General features: G+C 32.2%; 1 long non-coding RNA gene across 1 annotated transcript; it reads right to left on the minus strand.

Moving 5' to 3' along the window:
* Positions 1-3,491: 3,491 nt before the first annotated feature.
* On the minus strand, positions 3,492-5,073 carry LOC136805146 (uncharacterized). The gene is made up of 4 exons (XR_010846347.1): positions 4,999-5,073; positions 4,459-4,839; positions 4,114-4,145; positions 3,492-3,826 (listed from the first exon to the last, which is right to left on the minus strand). It is a non-coding gene; the product is annotated as an uncharacterized lncRNA (long non-coding RNA).
* Positions 5,074-10,242: the final 5,169 nt, after the last annotated feature.

Raw genomic sequence — 10,242 nt, forward strand, 5'->3', positions numbered from 1 at the left:
CCTAAGAATACCGTAAGATTATTTTAAGATGATTTTATCAAAAAGTTAAAAATATCCATGATGAAATGGAAAACACCATTTTCATAAAAAAAACTAAAAAACGTACTAAAGTTTGTCTATCAATTTGCAGCAGAGACAAAAAAGACTGCTACTTTGATGAAGATGAAAAATTAAAAACGAAGAAAAAGATAGTCAACTTCTTGTAGAATTGAGCTTTGATCACCAATTTTCATATCAAGAAATTTTCAATCTTAAAGACGTCGCTATGAAAAAATCTTCAAAAATCTTCATTCAGTCAAAAAAAACCTTAAAATATTTGTTTGCTTGTCCAAAAGGTCTCTTTTTTGATCATTTTTCAAATGAATCAGTGAAAGACTTTCGGCTATATTTTTCAATGGAGCAAAGGGACGTTGGGCTTGACTGTTCGAAATGTATCTTAAACTTTTTACACAGCAGTTCAATTTCTTCTGTAAATGTTTTTGGAAAATTTTTTCAGCAAGTGATGATCTTCTCAGATCAAAGAATTAATTCTTGTGAAAATTATAGTAACTTTTGCACCATTCTTTGGATTTTTGCAATCTTCATTGCGAGATTTTTTTCAATTTGATAACATTCAGACCCTGGTTATCCTTTTATCCCTGATATTTTTTTGCTATCTAAAGTATTTACATTTTCAAACTTTTATGAATGAGCTTTTCAAAAAGGATTACCTAACCCCAGTTTAATGTTAAAAGTTAGAGATTTTATGTTTCACAGCAAAGTGCTACCAAGGGGTAATTCGGGTCCCATATCTTACGAAAGAGTTATCTGTTTGCCTTGAAATTTGACAGCCTTCTTCATAACTAAGGTTGAACTACCACTGGTGTAAAAATGAACGTTTTAACATAAGTAGAAAAAAAGCTTTTTTTTTTCAATCGCAAATTTAACCGCTAAAAACCGCTTACTTCAAATATAGCACTTTTGATTCTCTAAACAAGAACAAAAAAATTATAATTGTATTTGACTATCAAAAGTTACAGGCATTCTTGCTTCCACTGTCAATTATATCTGAACAGACTTTAATTCGAATTCTATTAAAGTCTGTCTAAAAAGTAGTGGACACTCAACTTTTTTTGACTTTGTTTCAGTATGTATTGATGCTATATTAAAAAGCTATATAGCATTGGAAAGATAATTCTAAGAAGGAGGATTTAAAAATTGAATTTCTTTTTGAAAAGTTGGAAAATGAACACAGATTTGAAATCAGCAAAGTTCTCAAAGATTCTAAAAAGTCTAATTTTATTCCTTTTTTAAAACAGCAGAAAAAATGTTTATTTTATTCATCTTCATTTTTCTGATTCTTCTATCTTTGTCTCCGAGCTTTATAAGAACATCAAGATGCTCAGTTTATTATTGGTAGATAGTTTTTGAAATTTTTCTCTTATTTTCCTTCACAAAAAGTTTTTTTATTGCTAGATATCTTTGAATCTGTACCCAATAGAACACTTGAACTAATTTGGACATATTTTAGAGGTATTTTGTGGAAAAAATAGTTTTTCGCCAAAATTGAAATTATAAGAACTATATTCAAGATGACAACTTTCTTGTCAGTTTGAATGATAAGTTTTGAAGGTGCTTGAAACTTTCACAGTATTATTTAGATGTACTTTTTCACTGATTTCTAAAAAATATTTCACTGAAATATCGTGAAGGCATTCGAGGCACTTTGTTTATTTTTGAGTTCTTTCAGCCCAGCCATTTTGTGCTTGTTTAAATTTCTTACTGTTGATCTTTCCTTTACAATGATTTTATAATGCAAGTGTATTATCAAGGGCATATCATTAATGTCTAAAACACACTGAGAAGTAAGTATTAACGACAAACCAATAAAATTTACCATTAAAGATGCTTCATTACTGATCTCTTGATAAAAAAATAATCATCAAATACGACAGAGATAGAACAAGAGAAGTTCAGATGTTATCATTCCAGCCGCGGCTTTCTTATACTATGATTAGACTTGAGTGTCTTAGCTCCACTGTGGTATGAAAATCTTTTGGAGGCACCTGGTGGCAAGGTGGTCTTTATAGGCTGAAGTTTGAAACATTTCATTTGGACTCATTACATAATTGATTTGAAAAAAAAAGAGGATCACACCGTGAACGTAGTTTGTTAAGCATCACTTCTTCTTTTAGGTTTGAATATATATATTATCCTATATACATTTACATATGTTTTACCAACAATAAAACTTGGTAATATACACACGGTCGCTTCTAGAAAAAGTATTAAAAAACTTTCAAAAGTTACCTATCTATATCATTCTTTCGTTTTATATTTTATATTTTAGCAACAATACAAGCTTATAAGGTTACTTTCAAAACTACTTGGTCCCCGGGTTTTTGTAGGCTACTGGCATACGCTAACGGATTCGCGCTCCTTATAGATATATACTACCAGTGGTATTAATTGTAGAGGTCTGCGATTCAGACTAGGGGTTTTGGTTGCGAATTCAAAGATAATAATATATCAACTAAATAAAAAAAATTCATGAAAATGATTGTAATTTCTAGAAAATTTACACTTTATGTCTTGACCTTGTCATCAAGCACACCTATTTTTTCCCCAATGCCTATTCTCTCTAGCATTCAGGTGTTAATACCTTGAGGAAACTATATCGCGGTTTTATGTACTACGAAAATTGGTTTTGCAAAATACAACTTCATAAAAAATCTCGAAAGACCCCCATAGTAGTGGGAAATTTGTTCGTTTTTTTTTGAGGTCGCTTAAACCTAACTCGAGACATTAATCCTTAAAAACAGTGTTTTTTAGTGTTTTTCAGCCAGAAACAGCTGTTTTGTCCAGTTTTTGCGATTTCGGAAGCTAAATATCTCGAGTTAGGTACTGAAATCACATATACTCGCAATATATCACTAATCTTAATTTTTTGAGAGCTTTCCAAAAATATACAACAGGTCTCCGTTTTCTCAAGCTAAAATTTTCATCAATTTTTCACCCTATGATTTTTGCCTGAGACCGTCGTATTTGTCCGAAAATCACACCAAAGTGTCCGAAAAAAAATTGGCACCCAAGTTATTTTGATTCCCCTACCCCTTAGCTTTCCAAAAATGTATAACAAGTGCTTTGACTAAAAAAATCGAGCGATTTTACAAATTTCCCCCTACTACCAGGAAGATTTAATGAATTTTGGCAAAGTAGGGACTTAGTAAGATACTGTCTCCCAATAGTGTTACCAATCGCATCAAATTTCACAAGTATCGCAAAAAAGAAGAAGCTAAAACTGGTAAAATTCAATTTGATTAAAGAGTATCATGAAATGAAAAATAATCGCTGTGAAATCTCTGGAAAATAATGTAAGGCTGATTAATATCTACGAACGATGCATTCGATTAAGAGCAAGACATAAAGTGTAAAAGTATGTCCTTTTAAAGTTCTTTACTTTTCACCCACATGATCTTCGGCATTAATTGGTGTCAAAAATTTGTCTTCATTTTCATGAACTGGATTTTTGCAAAGCCGGCACTGCCAATTCCTACAGGGAAATGCTTCATGATGAAAGCTGTCATGAGACCATTTTTGTCAATTGAGTCTTCAGCATGTTGACTTTGGTCGAAGAGCTTTTTAAATTCAGGATTTTCCATTAACAAAGATTTCATATTGGAAGCATAACGCGATCCTTTTTCCAAGCCATCGAGCGAGAGAAGAACATTTTTTACCGGATCACTGGACTCCTTAAACAAGAGCGCTAAATCACCATTATTCATTGTTTTCTTCAAAAAATGTTCAACTTGGTCCCAACTTCTCGAACGTTCCATAGCTTCGCTTTCTAGTGTGAAAAATACGATGTGTCAATAAAGTTACTCATTTCAAGTATGATTTGAAAAATAATGATTAATGTGTGAATAAAACAGCCATTTACAGGTAAAAATGCTGTAAGTTTGGTGTTAAGTTGCCAAATTTTACGATGGCGATATTCTTAGTATATTCTTAATTGTTTGGCCAATTTCATCAAGAATATTCTTATAGAGTTCATTATTATAATAAAGCGTTTATCTTGACTGCTATACTGTTTTATACTTTGACAGTCTCGTAAAAAACAAACACTATTTTTACCTTTTTTTCGAATTCAAGTTGAATCTTTTTCTCTGAAATTTAGAATAAAAAAAGTCATTTCCTTACACAGAAAACCCCAAAAATACATTCTTGCAGTATATCTCATATTGGCTATCACGAGTCAGTATCTTTCTTGAAAAAAGAAACACTACGCTAGAGATTAGTATATTGAAAGAAGTCCATTCAAAACTAAACAGTTTAATTGAAACAGAAAAGTGAGTTTAAATGCGTTTAATTCGGCCATGATTCGGCAGATGAAGTTTTGTTCTCCTATTGCCCATCTAAACGTTTTGGAATACTTGAAAGTATGAGGAAGTAATAAAACAAGTGCCAAAAAGTAAATACCTGATTCAATGATGGAATTGCAACAGAAGCAGATTTCGTCAGGACCGTAGAATCTACGATGAAACTGCTTAAAGCAGTTAATGCATTCCTTCGAATCGCGAAGTCTTTTGTGGCATTTGTCACACACACACAATGACGATTGTTTACTTGCCAACACATTTTGAAGTTCGTTGAAATGGAAGGGTGTGAATTCTTCGATGTTCAGCAAACCAAGTCTGTGCACACTGTTTGGCACCCATTTCTGCTTTTTAAATACGTTGATGTGCCTTTCGTCAACGTGATCGTTTTGAGCAAGGCATTCCTGTGCGCACTCGAAACCAAATAAGTCCGTTAGGATAATTTTCGCCTTCTCGTTTTGTGATAGTGACGATATACGAGGCACTAAAGAAAGGAAAATTAAGTGAAATAAATGAGTATAACGTAACCACTAAAAGAAGCCTATATTAAAAAGTATTAATGGGAAGTTTTATGCACGATCTGATCAAAGGAATTTTCACAATATTTCCTATTAGATGAGGGGTTAATTTAATAATAACTTACCGTCCAAGTCCGGAAGATGCGATGTTTTAACATTGTTGTTCGAAGAATCATCCCGCAATTCGTGGAAATTTTGACCTAATCAAAATGGGGAAATATTATATTGATGCAATCGGCGCCATGTTTTGTCTGAAAGTAAGATAAGGCCCTTTTTTCGCTCTTTTTAGTATAGGCCCAATTGTAGCAAAAATTAAAAAACTTGTTGTCTGTCTAATTTCAGCCAAACCCGACCATTGTTGTCTCCAGGCTGTTCCAAAATTTTAGCCTCAATTTGGCACAAAAAGGTTTCCAGGCCCCAAAAAAGTTTTTGAAACATGAAACCGAACTACTCTTAGAGAGTAGGTATTCACCCAAGGAACCATTTTAGCCAAATCTGACCATTTTAAGTCTCCAGCTGCCCTAAAGTTTTGATAGAAAATTGGTCATTGCAGTCGTACAATACAATATTTCTTTCTTTGTAGATTTTATTCTTAAAGCTCTCTAACAAATCAGATGTTTTGATCTCATATAGACAATCTATTCCATGCTTGACCTACCCGAAAATTGGAGGAGTTCAGACAAACCAGTTCACTTATAAAAAGAAAAAGTGAATTATGTAAAGTTTAGTAATATTTTTAAACCTAACGACCCACGAAAAACTTTTTTCACAAATTTTACAGATTTATCATAAACCATCATAAACACAGAGACTTTCATATAAAATTGTAAAAAACTCCCTTCGCGTTTTTACAAAAAAAACGACACAAAAACGCGAAAATTAAGCGCAATGTATATGTGTGGTCCAACATACTTGGAATTCTTCAGAAGCTTCACAAACTTTTTCATCTTCTTTGCAAGAGGAATCTATAACATAAAAATGATATCTTACAGCTTGAATGTAATATACATCTGACATGGCAGAGTCAATAGTGCTAAGATAAAAAAGCTCTAAAACATAAAATTCTCGACGATGTAAAAAAAATTGAGCTGTATAAATCATCAATGCTACATAAATCAAACAATCAAACAAACCTTTTATGTTATTATTATTTGTACTAAATTCGACACTCTTTATCGGTTTAGTTATACTGTTACAATCGCCGATAATATCAATCCTTTCGTTTTTCCCAGCTGAAACATAAAGATAATTGCAAAAAGTAAGAATCGTGTACTTTTATATGTTCCATTACCGATACACGAATTTTTTTGGATAATTGAGATCATTTTTATTAAATATATCATCTGGATTTGGTTATTCACAAGTGAATAATGAAAATAAAAAATTTGAAAAAACCTTCAGATATGGGCACACTTGATGCTAGTAAAGTCGTCGTTTGATTTGATGACGGTTTAGGTTGAAAGACTTGATGCTGATTGGATGATTTTTCTGAATCGTATAACAAAACTCATATATTACTTTGACAGAATATCCTATCCTAGGGTTAGAACAGCCATCAACACTTTTGTGTGACGAGGATCCCTGTGTTAATTTTAATCAGTAGGTTTTGTTGTTCCATTGATTGTTTCACCTATTGTTCAAAAAGCCTATTCTAATGCCAATGCTAAAAAGTTTAAGGGATGAAAAATTATCACCTGATTTCATTTTCGGTAAAAGCACCTTGAGTGACCTTGATTTTCCAAGGTTCTTTTGAATGGCTTCATCGTCTAGAACAATATGAATTTATAAAAGCATCACAGAGCGATAACTTTCACATATTTTTTAAAGTCCGGCTAGGTAGGGTTTCATATTCTGCTCGAAAAAAGCAAATCAAAACAGGAACAAAAGTAACTCTGCTAACCATTACATTAATTTCAAGGAATTTACATGAAAAGAACAGTTTTTTAAATATGCAAGCTACCCTGGGATATGAGTCCTTTGTTAAAAATATGCTTATTCACTCTATTTTGGAACGAGTTATACCTTTGGACAGGATCGCTGAAGCTGATGGCACAGTTGATTTATGGTGGGGGACTGAATTGAGACCTGAAAAGAAAATATACAATTACATTAAAAATAAAATACAGCTATAAAACATGAAAGCTACCCTAAAAAGGATTCCCTTTTAAAGCAGTGTTTATTAAAATTCACTTTACATTTAGATAACAAACATGACGAAAGAAAGTATCTGAGTTATACCTTTGGACGAGACCTTTGAAGCAGATGACGTAATAAGGGGCTTGTAAGTGAATACTGGAACACCTAAAAATTTTTACGATGCTTCAATAAACAACACTAAATTTTCATGAAACATACAAACCTATAAACATGCAAGGCAAAACAGGGTAGCCCTGAGATATTGAGTCTTTTTTCAAAAAAAATAATTTTATCAAAATCCACTTTATTTTGCATAAAAAGCATGACTGGAGGAATCAAATGAAGTATCTGACGAAATATACCTTTGGGTAAGACCGTTCTAGTAGATGGCACAGTCGATTTATGGTGGGGAACTGAATTAAGACCTGAAAAAAAATAATTCAACTTCAATAAAAAACATTAATTTCAAGGAATTTCCATGAAAAATACAGTTTTTTAAATATGCAAGCTACCCTGGGATATTGAGTCCTTTTTCAAAAATATGTTTATTATAATTCACTCTGCTTTGCATTAAAAACATGACACAAGGCATTAAATGAATGAGTTATACCTTTGGGCAAGATCGTTTAAGATTTATGGTGGGGAAGTGAATCAATAAGACCTGAAAAAATAATATTTAACTTCAATAAACAACACAAAATTTCCATTGAAAGTACAGTTTTATAAACATGCAAGCTACCCTGCGAAATGTCCACTTGTTATAAACAAATGTTTATTAAAATCCACTTTATTTTGCATAAAAAACATGACTGGAGGAATCAAATGAAGTATCTGACGAAATATACCTTTGGGCAAGACCGTTCTAGTAGATGGCACATTCAAATTATGGTGGGGAACTGAATTAAGACCTGAAAAGAAAATATTCAACTTCAATAAAAAACATCAATTTCAAGGAATTTCCATGAAAAACACATTTTTTAGGTATATGCAAGCTACCCTGGGATATTGAGTCCTTTTTCAATCAAATGTTTTTATTATGATCAACTCTATTTTGCATAAAAAGCATGTCTGGAGGAATCAAATGAAGTATCTGACGAAATATACCTTTGGGCAAGACCGTTCTAGTAGATGACACATTCGATTTATGGTGGAGAACTGAATTAAGACCTGAAAAAAAAAATTCAACTTCAATAAAAAACATTAATTTCAAGGAATTTCCATGAAAAGAACAGTTTTTTAACTATGCAAGCTACCCTGGGATATTGAGTCCTTTTTCAAAAATATGTTTATTATAATTCACTCTACTTTGCATTAAAAACATGACACAAGGCATTAAATGAATGAGTTATACCTTTGGGCAAGATCGTTGAAGTTGATGGCACAGTTGATTTATGGTGGGCAAGTGAATCAATAAGACCTGAAAAAAAATAATATTTAACTTCAATAAACAACACAAAATTTCCATTGAAAGTACAGTTTTATAAACATGCAAGCTACCCTGGGAAATGGCCTCCTGTTATAAACAAATGTTTTATATTAAAACCCACTTTATTTTGCATAAAAAACATGACAGGAGGAATCAAATGAAGTATCTGACAAATTATACCTTTGGGCAAGACCGTTCTAGTAGACGGCACATTCGAATTATGGTGGGGGACTGAATTAAGACCTGAAAATAAAATTCAACTTCAATAAACAACACAAAATTTCCATTAAAAGTACAGTTTTATAAACATGTGCAATCTACCCTGGGAAAAGGCCTTCTGTTATAAACAAATGTTTATCAAAATCGATTCGTGAGGCAAAACAAATGATAGTATCTGAGTTATACCTAGTGGCAAGATCGTTTGATTTGATGACGTAGTAGGGGGCTTGTAAGTGACTACTGGAACACCTAAAATTTTTCATAATGTTTCAATAAACAACACTAAATTTTCATGAAACATATATTTTTAAATATACAAGCTACCCTGGGATATTGAGTCCTTTTTCAAGCAAATGTTTTTATTATGATCAACTCTATTTTGCATAAAAAGCATGACTGGAGGAATCAAATGAAGTATCTGACGAAATATACCTTTGGGTAAGACCGTTCTAGTAGATGACACATTCGATTAATGGTGGAGAACTGAATTAAGACCTGAAAAAAAAATTCAACTTAAATAAAAAACATTAATTTCAAGGAATTTCCATGAAAAGAACAGTTTTTTAACTATGCAAGCTACCCTGGGATAGTCAGCCTTTTTACTGCATTTAAACTACACATGGGCTAAAAATCTGTATTGAACCTTGGTATTTTGAGAATAGTAAATAGTAATAGTTATAAGTTGCTAAGGTCTGTCAATCAAATATTAGATCACTGCTTCTTATAGTGCATTTTGTGTGTTTTTTTATCTTTTTTTTTCTTGATCTCCAAAAGAAATTGGTTCTTCTTACAAGAAATTTTGGTATATTATGATGTATATGCTATGTGTATAAAATGAAAATTATAGGCCAAACTGATACGAGAAGGACAATAAATTAAATTTAAGGCAGTGTGATAAAGCACGAGCTAATATAGGTAAGGTAGAACTTTGCATAATCTGGAGACAGAGCTAGAAATCTAAGATTATGGTTATACCTAAGATAGTGGTTATGCCCGAGTTAACAAAGTCTTTGTAATAGATTAAAGTAGTCAATAAAAAGAAAAAATAATTATTGTGAAAGCATTAGACTATAATACGTGAGGCTTTACGACCTAAACAAGGCTAAGATGTCGAAGATAGACTAGGGCTAAATAATCATATTTTGTCTGTATATCAAAAAAGTGATTTTTCATGAAATGGAAGTATTTAAGCCATCTTACTATTCAAAGCAACAGATGTTGTTGGTAGGTTATCACCAGAGGGTCTTGAATCTGGTTGCATCTGTTGTTGTTGTGGTTGCACCTGTGGTTGCACCTGTTGTTGTTATTGTGGTTGCACCTGTTGTTGTTGTTGTTGTTGCATTCTTGGCGCTATTGTAGCATTCTTTTTAACCAAGCTTACACGAAACGAAGATATAGGCATAACAGGTCCCTTTGCTGAAATTATAAATAAAAACCAAAATAAAAGCAGGATTGAAACAAGACTCTGAAGACAATTTGTAAAAGTGTTGTGTAGTAAATTAGTCAATTGTAAGGCAATTGTAATGAAATTTAATTTGAAATGAACTTACATTTTGTTGTTGTCGGTTTGGATTTTTGGATCACTTCT

This window comes from Clytia hemisphaerica, unplaced genomic scaffold, assembly GCF_902728285.1.
Source record: "Clytia hemisphaerica strain Z4C2 unplaced genomic scaffold, Clytia hemisphaerica genome assembly, whole genome shotgun sequence".
NCBI classification, from domain to species: Eukaryota; Metazoa; Cnidaria; class Hydrozoa; order Leptothecata; family Clytiidae; genus Clytia; species Clytia hemisphaerica.